This window comes from Alexandromys fortis, unplaced genomic scaffold, assembly GCF_014885135.2.
Source record: "Alexandromys fortis isolate MF-2015 unplaced genomic scaffold, M_Fortis_MF-2015_v1.1 scaffold_136, whole genome shotgun sequence".
Taxonomy (NCBI): Eukaryota; Metazoa; Chordata; class Mammalia; order Rodentia; family Cricetidae; genus Alexandromys; species Alexandromys fortis.
Genome location: NW_026068024.1, coordinates 390287 through 401422, shown reverse-complemented (window position 1 = coordinate 401422; position 11136 = coordinate 390287). Strand labels below are relative to the sequence as shown.

Genomic DNA, 11136 nt, shown 5'->3' with positions numbered 1-11136 from the left:
AATGACTTGAGAGAATTAGAACCTGTATCACGACCACACTTAGTGGTGGAACAGGCTGTGGATGTGGAGAGCAGACCAATCCGATATGCAAGTGGGAACATACACAGGAATTTACAGGAAAATCTCAGGTCACTGTAGGCATGTATTTTACACTAGCTACCGTGGATGGGCTGGTTTCTATTAACAAGACATGCCTGAGCTGTATAGTATGTTTCATTTACTCCTCTTAGAATTTTTAATGGGTGACAATATGGATACCCAGCCAAAATAGCTATGGTTTTTGTTCTACAGTCAGGTAATGGAAACTGCTCTTTTTCACAATATTTTTAATGAATTCTTTGATGTTTTCATAAATGCATTTAATGTCTTTGACTGTGTTCACACACTCATTACCCTCTCTTGTCACTCTTCCACTCTTCCAGTGAGAGTCTTCTTTTCCCAGTCTTCCTCCTAATTTCATGTCTTTGTGTATATGCCAATGAGAGAGGGGGACAGAGACACACAGAGAGATCCGTATGGTTATTTAGGGTTGCTTACATGGCCAGGATGAGGGGTTATTTACCTAAGCATGGGCAATGGACTAGTGGCGAAATTGCTAATGTAAAACAACTCTGAGACTCTCAAGTTCGTGTTTGCTAGTGAAGTAATACTCAGTCATTGTGAGGAAGTTGTCATTGTCACCATGAAAACCTGTAAAGTTGCGGAGGGTTCCTGCACGGCAGCATCTGTCCCTGCTTTCACAAACCTTGCTGCTTCTGCCGTCATAGCCAGTCAGATCCTGAAGGCTCTGGCAAACCGCAAATCCTGATTTCCTAGTGTTTCTCTCTCATACTTACAGATGGTCTAAACAACAGATGGCCACCTCTGTCCTAAGCCATTCTTTGTCTCATTTTTGCTTGTTCTCCTGCGTGAAGGCGTGCTCACAAGTACCTAAAGTTGATAAGGTCACTCTCATCTTTGACAAACTTACCCACCCAGCTTGCTGGGATGGAGCCAGGAGAACTAGGCCCTTGGAGCTGTGGAACCTCTCCAGTTGCTCCCCCATCCGTGATGGAATGTTGACAGGCTTCATCTTGTGAGGATTAACAAAACTGTTCTAACTTCGTGAGTGCCGTGGGCATGTCACACCTGGAGGATCCTGGAAACACTGTTTCGGTTGCTACATTTTTAGTGAGAGAGGTTAATAATACTTCAGGAGTTGGAGACAGGAACAAATTGTTCTTGAACTAAACCTCAACATGGAGACAGCACTCAATGTGTGTGGTCATTTTTCTCCTAAGAACCCTATGAGATATGTAGGAACAAGATCAACTTTTACAGTTGAGGGAGATGAGATTTGGAGGAGGTACACAGCATAGGCTGGCCTGGGAAACAGGTCTTTTGACTTCTTAACCTGTGGTCCTTAACCCTGATCTGTTCTGCCTCTTGGCACAAGATAAACAGTAGCAAGAGAGTCTATGGCATAGCTGCCAGGCCTCTCATCCCAGCTGGTGTGTGCTCCCTAGATAGTCTCTTGAGGAGTGAAGGAAACCTAGCCCCAAGCTGACCAAGGGCCAGCTCCATGACAATTTTGGGTTAGGAATGTGAATGATGCAAGCCATCTTGGCATGGTCTTCCGTGTTGCCAGGAAATCCTTTAGTGCTGAGAAAGAGAAGGAACCAAGTGTGCGAAGTGACAGTTGGAGAGCCTCAGACACCTCCCACTCTTCCAGATGTGCACACCCTCTTGCAGAAACCAGCTTCCAAAGCTGGTGTGCACGCCCCCATCCGGCTTCTCAGAGAGCTGTGCAGTGTTCCCGCTGGCTGTTGGGTGACAACTAGGTCTACTGCTCTGCATCTTTGCCAAGTGAGAGCTAGGTGTATGTAATTTTCCCAGTCGAGAAATGCTGAGCAGGGCAAGTGTCCTGGTGGTGCACACTTGGGATTCCAGCACGAGGGAGATGGAGGCAGGCAGAGGATTTCCCATTCTTAGCCAGCCTGGGCTACAGAGCAAGACCCTGCATCAAAAAGAAAGCAAGAAAGGAAATGAAATCTGGGCTCAGGAGAACCAGCAGAATTGATTGACATTATTACACAATTTGTAACTGGACAACCTATATTCTCTCTCTATTGAGGGCCGTTCTTCCAGCATAAAGCTATTACAAAATTGCCATCTCTACCGATTTGTAGACACTGCATTCTGTCTTCTGCTGGTCTCATTTCTTAACACTTTTACCCAAGCGAGAATCTCGTATGGGGCAGCAGATGAAATTAAGGGTTTAAATGTAAACACCAGTAAGTGGTAGCGATTGCTTGCAGGCTGCAGGTCCCCAGCTGGTCTTTCTTCTTGCTATTGCCTTTCCTATTTGGTTACTGCAGTCTTTCTGAGGGCTCTTCAACAGACTTGCAGGTGGGGAAGGGCTAGTTAAGGTCATATAGGCAAACATTCCAGTTCTCATCGGCTTGCAGTAAAAGGGAGGAGGTCACTTTGCGTGCGTGAAAAGGTACCGCAGCTGTTTCTCTCAAGTTCTCTACAAGGTGTACATAATTTTGCAAGTAAAAGCAGTAGTTGGTGTTGTAATATTATTAAGAACAGTCTATTTGATGCTGTGGCGGTTGTCCATTTTGATTTCACAAACGACTGGATTGGCTTCCTGTTCCCCATCAGTGCTGCTGAAGAAACGAAGCGTCATCAACGTAGTCCCTTCGATGTCCGGCTTTGATGTTTTCCTTTCCACACCAGATGAGCATGCTGCCTGCAGTAGCTACCTGCCAAACCTCTCAATCCCATCTTACCACTGTGATTACCAACATATGTGCTCTAAAAATCTTTCCTGTAGGTAGTATACACCCTGAGGGCCAGCATCAGACAGCCCGTGGTTTGAATCCCGATCCTTTGATGTGTGGTAGCATAAGGGACACCTGTCACCTCTGCACTGAACCGTGGTTGGTGACTTCATTCTTTAGTGTTGAAGTGATTTTGCTTTTTTCTGCTAGCAGGGATGGCTGGTAACTGCCTTCCTCATATATGCGGGCACACATATATCATATATACATATAAAAATCATATATGAAATATAGATCACATATATTTTGTGCGTATATATGGCGTATGCATTTTTTGACATTTAAAAACACTAACTTTTACAAACATCCATCTCTGGAATAAATCACATAATTATCGGTCTCTGCCAGTGGCCATTCCCACCTCCAATTTCATGTAAAGAGCAAAGATAGTAGTATTTTATCTTTAGGGGGTGCTGTGACTGAGGTTTAGGGGGACAACCATATGTGCCTTCTTTGTTGTAGTGTCAGAGATAGAACCCATGACTTCGTGAATATCAGGCGAGCGCTCACCAACTGTTACATCCCTGCCTCTATATTTACTTACTGTTTTAAGAAATATTATAAAATGTTTCTAATGCTTTCAAAATAGAACAATATAAAAAAATCTCAAAAAATTTTATCTAGCATGACATCACCCATAAACAGTGAAGCTAAAGGCTGTTCCTGGAGAAGCAGAGGCTGCTGAGCTTGGCACTTGGTCCTCACTTTCATTCAAAAGAACCGCTGTTGGAGAACCAGGCTTTCCCTGGAGACAGCGATTCCACCAGGGGAAGCAATATGGAAGTTCTTCGCAAGAAAGTTTTTGTGTGAAATCGTGTCTCCTGCCAGAGAAGTCATATGGTTTCGTTAACTTTCTTCACAGGAACTAGGAAAAAATTCCCAAACCCCAGATAAATACAGCTGGAATGCTACTCAGAAGTCAATAGCACAGGGCGGATGAGAGACGGGGCTTTCTACACTCCATTTCTTTCTGCTTGAGCTAAGACCTCCATTCGATTTTCCTTACAGTGAAAATGGTAAGCTTTTATCCCACTGAGGAACATGACTGAGATTTCTGGCACCGTGCTACCATTTACACCATAATAAATTTACTTAAGGGAGAGATGGTCTCGACTGCGTCCCTGCCAGGGTTCCCAAAGGAAAAACAGCGTGTGACAGCGGATGGGACATTCTGCATCTCATCTTCTCCATCCTTCGAGGCTGCAGACTGGCTCCCACCACACTGTTGATTAGCACGTCTGCATAGCCACAGTGAAGTGGTAATTAATGGTCCCCATGTTGACTCTCAGGAACTACAATACCATGACGTACCCTTCAGAATTATCAAGGAGAAATTAAATTATGTTCAGTACAGCTTTAGAGCCATGTGACTCGAGATTTAAAGCACCCCTGTAGGGATGGGCAGGGACTAGTTCTTACTGTTAAATGAAAAGGAATTCAGGGAGCTAGGTGCTGACCTTCAGAATCAGGCCTCCCGATGAAGTGTCCCCGGGTTTATCAACCACATTCTAGGACAGGCCCCATACCATCAAAATAAGGTCAATGAAATTTTGTGAGCTTTTGTTTTTTTTTTTTTGCCTTATTTTGATTTTTTTGGTCTAATTGATCTTTTGCCTGTTTGTTTTGATTTTCATTTTTGTTGGAGATTTTTTCCCCTCAGGAAAAGAAACATTTTTTAATTGATTTTATTGAGCTATACATTTTTCTCTGCTCCCCTTTCTGCCTCCCCCTCCCCTTCAACCCTCTCACATGGTCCCCATACTCCCAATTTACTCTGAGATCTTGTCTTTTTCTACTTTTCATGTAGATTAGATCTATGGAAGTCTCTCTTAGTGTCCTCACTTGTTGTCTAGGTTCTCCAGGATTGTGGTTTGTAGACTGGTTTTTCTTTGTTTTATGTTTAAAAATCACTTATGAGTGAGTACATATGATATTTGTCTTTCTGGGCCTGGGTTACCTCACTCAATAAGATGTTTCCTAGCTCCATCCATTTGCCTGCAAATTTCAAGATGTCATTATTTTTTTCTGCTGTGTAGTACCACATTGTGTACCATTGTGTAAATGTACCACATTTTCCTTATCCATTCTTCGGTTGAGGGGCATTTAGGTTGTTTCCAGGTTCTGGCTATGACAAACAATGCTGCTATGAACATAGTTGAGCACATGTCCTTGTGGCACAGTTGAACATCCTTTGGATATATACCCAAAAATGGTATTACTGGGTCTTGAGGAAAGTTGTTTCCTAATTTTCTAAGAAATTACTACACTGACATCCAAAGGGGTTGTACCAGCTTGCACTCCCACCAGCAATGAAGAAGTGTTCCCTTTAGCCCACAACCTCTCCAGCATAAGTTGTCATCAGTGTTTTTGATCTTGGCCATTCTTGCAGGTATAAGATGGAATCTCAGAGTTGTTTTGATTTGCATTTTTTTGATGACTAAGAATGTTAAACATTTCCTTAAGTGTCTTTCAGCCATTTTAGATTCCTCTGTTGAGAGTTCTCTGTCTAGGTCTGTACTCCGTTATTTTTTATTGGATTATGTGATCTTTTGGTGCCCAATTTCTTGAGTTATTTGTATATTTTGGAGATCAGACTTCTGTCTGATGTGGGGTTAGTGATGATCTTTTCCCATTCTGTAGGCTGTCGTTTTGTCTTGTTGACTGTGTCCTTTGCTTTACAGAAGCTTTTCAGTTTCAGGAGGCCCCATTTATTAATTGTTTCTCTCAGTGTCTGTGCTGCTAGTTCTATTTAGGAAGTGGTTCCCTGTGCCAACGTGTTCAAGTGTACTTCCCACTTTCTCTTCTATAAGGTTCAGTGTGGCTGGCTTTATGTTGAGGTCTTTGATCCATTTGGACTTGAGTTTTGTGCATAGTGATAGATATGGGTCTATTTTCATTTTTCTACATGTTGATATCCAGTTATGCCAGCACCACTTGTTAAATATGCTTTCTGTTTTCCATTTTATATTTTTTGCTTCTTTGTCAAAAATCAGGTGTTCAAAGGTGTGTGGATTGATATCCAGGTCTTTGATTTGGTTTCATTGGTCCTCCTGTCTGTTCTTATGCCAGTACCAGGATGTTTTCAGTACTGTAGCTCTGTAGTAGAGTTTGAAGCCAGGGATTGTGATGGCTCCAGAAGTTCTTTTATTTTATAGGATTGTTTTGGCTATCCTGAGTTGTTGTTGTTGTTGTTTTTTTTTTCTTTTCCATACAAAGTTGAGTATCATTCTTTTGAGATCTGAGAAGAATTTTGCTGGGCATTGCATTGAATCTGTAGATTGCTTTTTGTTGGAGATTTTTCTTTCTTACTTTTTGTTCTTGTTTGAGAGAGAGAAGCTGGGTCCTGGCATGGTGGCATATGCCTTTAATCCCAGAATCTGGGTGGCAGAGACTGGTGGATCTCTGTGAATTTGAGATCAGGCTGGTCTACTTAATGATTTCCAAGACAGCCAGGGCTATAAACAAACAAACAACAAAGAGGAGGGATGGGCAGGAGAGAGAGAACGAGAATGTAAAGTTGGGTGTGTAGGGAGGTGGGGAGGACCAGAAAGGGGTTTGAAGAGGAGAAAACATGATAAAATATATTATATGAAAAGACTTTAAAAATTAAAAAGCAAAAATAAATCAGGTCATGATATAATTTTTTTTGTTGTACAAAAATTGGCAGCTGCTAAAAATTGGGGGCCTCCACAAATAACTGGTTCATCACTTTCTATGCCTCCGAACTGCTAATTTAATTAATAATCATTCTGATTAAAAGGCCATTAGTCTAACCCCGGCAGTAGTCTTTGGCAGCTGCAACAAGTCACCACAAACTCAGAGACTTAAAACATCTAAATGCATGAGACCAGAAATCTGCCACTGGACAGAAGCACAACTGCCGGGAGGAACATGCTGACATGCTGTCTTCCTTTACCCCCATTTCCCTGCAGTCCTAGGGATGTAACATCTCAAACACACTAGGCAAGATTCTACCATGTTCCTCTTACTTTTTCTTTTTCTTTTTTTCCTTTTTTTCGAGACAGGATTTCTTTGGAGCCTGTCCTTGAACTCACAGAGATAACCAGCCTCTGCTTCCCCGAGTACTGGGACTAAAGACTTAAACCCAGCTCCTCTTACTTTTTTATTTATCTATCTATCTATCTATCTATCTATCTATCTATCTATCTATCTATCTATCATTCATTCATTCATTCATTCATTCATTCATTCATTATTTTGAGACAAGGTCTTTCTTAGTGCCCAGGCAGCAAGACTCAAACTAGGAATCCTCTTGGGGTTTAAAGCAGGAATTACAGGCCTGTGCCACTACATCTGGCTCTGCCTGTTTCTGACTTTCTTAGTGTGCCTCTCTGGGGGGCAAGCGTGCAGAGCCCTGAGGAGTAAGTTCTCTACTGCCACCTTTCTGCGGGGTTTGGAGACCAAACCCAAGTTTGGTATCACACTCAGGCCTGTGTGATAGGTGCTCTAGCCTGTCTGCCCCCTTCCCCCAGCTCCTTCCTTATAAGGACACTTCGATTGCCTCGAGGGTCCTCTCAGATAATCCAGTCACCCCCCCCCCCAGCTCTAGATCTTTAATGCAGTCTTGTGACGTGCCCCGGGCCCCAAGGCGTTAGTAGCCTGCCCCCTGTACCCCCCTCCGACTTAGCACAGCTGACACCACAGAGGAGATGCCATTCAGTACCATTCAGGTTGTAAAACTCAGCATGTAGACAGCACCACCTGCCAAACAAAAACAAAGACCTAATCCATCAAAGTCCATAGTTCTGGGCAAGTCTCTGTACTAACCTTGCTTTTTGGCTCCTCTAGTTCTGCTTCTGGCCAACTGTTCTTGTGAACTGAAGCATGTCAACCCAGGATATGGTTTTACTGCTTAAAAGCTCACTGCGAGAAAGGTTCAGGGCTACGCTGAGATCCCAAACACCAGCCAACTAATAAAGACTTTCTATTGGCTTAAACCTGTGTCCTGGGCCCTCTGTAAGAGCATTGCACTCTCTTAACCCCTGAGCCATGTCTCCAGTCCCCGCCTCTTGGTTACTCTTACTGACCTTAGCTCTAATACCAACGTAGGACCGAAGGGGGTGGTGAAAAGTGCATCTATTGGCTGGGGGTCACTTCTTTGGTAGGTGAAGTTGTTGCACCAGAAAAAGGAGAAAGAAACCAGCATTTGATACTTGCTTGCTCTGTGTGAGGCTTGGTAGTTTCACATGTTGGTATAAAGTCCAAGGTCAGTTTCTTGTGTGTGTGTGTGTGTCATTGCTGCAATAACGATGTTAGAGTAGTTTAGAGATATTTTAGGATGCTGACTGGGTTTAGGTAGTATATCTAGATTTCTTCTGAAATGCTATATAGGGTAGCTAATGTTTTCTGAGGAATCCAAGTCAAGTTTGCTCAGCTTAAGAATGTCCTTTGCTCCCTGTGTAATTGTGTGTACAAGCAGGAAATGGATTCCAAGACACGGACAAAGTCAACAGTTAGCGAACAAGGGCAGAGCCAAGGAAGGCAGTGTTGATTCACGACCATGGAGGAAAGTCGTTTCATTTCTCAGTGCTCCAGTTTCCTTATCCGAAAGATTATGATAAGAGTTCTTTCTCCCAGCACTTTGGGAAGGGTCAGGAATAAACTGAAGCCTGTTCTGCCCGGTTATATACTGAGTAGTCCAAGAGTGGTAACAAACATTTGTCTATTTGTGCATTTCCCATACCTGGGCTGCTACCGCAACCTCCAACTGATCGTAAGAGATGGGGTACTGCTCGGTCACCTTACAGGCAGCTAGGATCTTATAAAATACCTTATAAAATACTCAGAGAGCTCCTCCCTTCTGTCTATGAGAGTATGGTGTGAAGTGGCAGTGTGTTACCTGGGGTGCGGAAGACTGTGCCCAGAACCTGGCCATGCTTGCATGCCGATCATGGCTTTAAGACAGCTATAATAGTGTTAGCCAAATTCTGTTGTTTCTAAGCTTACCATTTATGGCATGTTATTATAGCAGCATGAGTGACTAAGACGAGCTCACAGCGAACGCTTGCCCAGGTGTGCAGCAAGGCACCATCCTGCTCTTGCTTCTCGCCTCCTGCAAGAGGTGCTTTCCCTACGCTTCCACGGTGATAGAATGGAGGAAGGCAGTCTTGTGTCTGCTTTTCCACTATGTGGCACAATTTCTGGGACATGGGAGGGACAGCAAACAGCCTCCTTACATTGAATTCACGTGTCTTTTTCACTTTTTGAAATGTTAAAAACCTCAGGTTGAATACTTATTGTGACCCCTCTCCAACAGACAGTGCTGGTGTTTGGAACATTCCTTCCTAAACAGTATTTACTTTGGCTGCTGGTCAGCTCTTGGGACAGAGAAAGGCAGTGTTCAACTTGTGTGACTTTAGGCTAATTATTAACATGATGGGTTTGGGTTTTCATTTAACCATCTGTGCCTTACTAGGAAGAATTCAGGCCTAATGGAGAGAAACTTTTGTTCACCATCACCGTTATAAGCTAACATTAGAAGATTTGAGCTAAGGCCTTTGTATGCAGAATCTTACTTAATGCTTCCTACAACCCCATTAAGTAGCTATTATTATATGTTTGTTTTACAGCTCACAGTACTGAGCCACGGGGAAGAGCTTGACAGGGACTTAGGAGGACTGGCATTGAAGTTGCCTCTGAAATGAACCTTTGAAACCTGGAATCTGAACATTATACTGTTGTGCCCAGTCCATGGGGACCCCAAAAGACTACCGGGGAGACCGACTCACCGAAATATTAGAGCAAGATTTATTATGTGCACAATACAAGCCGGCAGGGACCTCGTCAAAGCAACTGGCGCAATAGCGGCAAGAGGAGGTCCCTTGCCCTTCTAGAGGGGACTATTTAAAGGCAAAACCCAGAAAAGTTACATTAGCAGGGTGTGGGGTGATGGGTTTCTAAGGTTTAGGACCCCTGATGGGCTGACATTTGTCTAGGGGTATCCAGGTGAAAAGCGATGGGTATGTGCTGGCAGGTGACCCTGTCTATCATGGTTGGAACATTACAAATTTCCTTTGGATGGTCTGTTCCTGGGTGGTGCCTGGGTAGTCTCAGTCTGTGATCTCTATCGGAACTAGGTCTTGACTCAGGGTAAACTACTGAGACTCAGGCCTCTATTAAGCTTCATGGCTGGGTCCTGCAACACTACAGTGTATCTACATGCAAACACGTCTGCCTTGCTTCCTTTCTCCCCTCCTTCCTCTCTCCCTCCCTTCTCAGTGCTGGGGATCCAACCCAAGGCTTTGCACACACTAAGCATACACCACTGGCTATACTCCCCCAAATCCTTTTCTTCGTTTTCTGTGATGTGGAGGACATCTGGGGAGGAACCCAGGACCTTATCCATGTTAGGCAAATTCTCCACCACTGACCTATGTTCTCATTCAACCTTAATTGTTTTATTAAGCAGCATTAAGGAATTGACTCTGAGAAACAAAAGCTAACTCAGGCTTTGACTAAATCTTAATTGAACAATTACTATAGATTCATGGATATTCTAGATTACTCTCTGAAGAAGGAAGGAGGGAAGGAAAGAAAAAAGAAGGAAGGGACACATGGACGGAGAAAGAAAGAGGGATGGAGGAATAGCAGGGCCGAGACCATAGCAGGGCAGGACTCACTCATTCTCTGGGGTTTACTATCATCTTCCACTTGATATCCAGCCTTCCAAGTTAGGTGCCTCGCCTTGGCTCAGGTCCTGTGGCAGTGCGGGGCAGAGCAGGAGAGGGAAATCATGAGCTTCTCCGAAACAGAAAAGCTTAATAGGAGGAATTATTAACCAGCAGCCTATTGTTTGGAAACGTGAGAGGACCCAGAAGGGCAGAATATGACAAATGAAGCCGAGGCATGCTGACCTTCAGGCCAAGAGGGAGGACTTTGTCCCCAGGGTTGTGCCTGAGCAAGCATGACTTGCCCTATTTCTTAGGCGACATCAGACGTTTCAGCGTTTCCTTTTGGATCACCCCGGGCATCCTATCTATTTAAAAAATCCAAATAACATCTCAGTCAAACAAACATTCTGAGAGAGAGAGAGAGAGAGAGAGAGAGAGAGAGAGAGAGAGAAATGCTTGAATCTGCCATTTCCCAGAACAGCCTTTAGGTCTTGGAAGGAGTGCAAACAAGACTGAGTGATGGTTGATACACTATATCCGGAGACTCATGGGAAAGCAGAGGTTCTGGCGAGACCACATGTAAATCTAAAGGAAAAATGAAATATAATTTGGTTTCCTACAAACCACACAGTAGAACTTGACTGCGTGTCAAGTCACAGCAGCTGTTTGTCCTCACCCAT

At 43.7% G+C, this 11136-nt stretch overlaps 1 long non-coding RNA gene across 1 annotated transcript; it reads right to left on the bottom strand.

Annotated features, from left to right (window-relative positions):
* Positions 1 to 261: 261 nt before the first annotated feature.
* On the bottom strand, positions 262 to 10670 carry LOC126514573 (uncharacterized). Its single transcript, XR_007595617.1, has 3 exons — positions 10466 to 10670; positions 7510 to 7547; positions 262 to 6280 (listed from the first exon to the last, which is right to left on the bottom strand). It is a non-coding gene; the product is annotated as an uncharacterized lncRNA (long non-coding RNA).
* Positions 10671 to 11136: the final 466 nt, after the last annotated feature.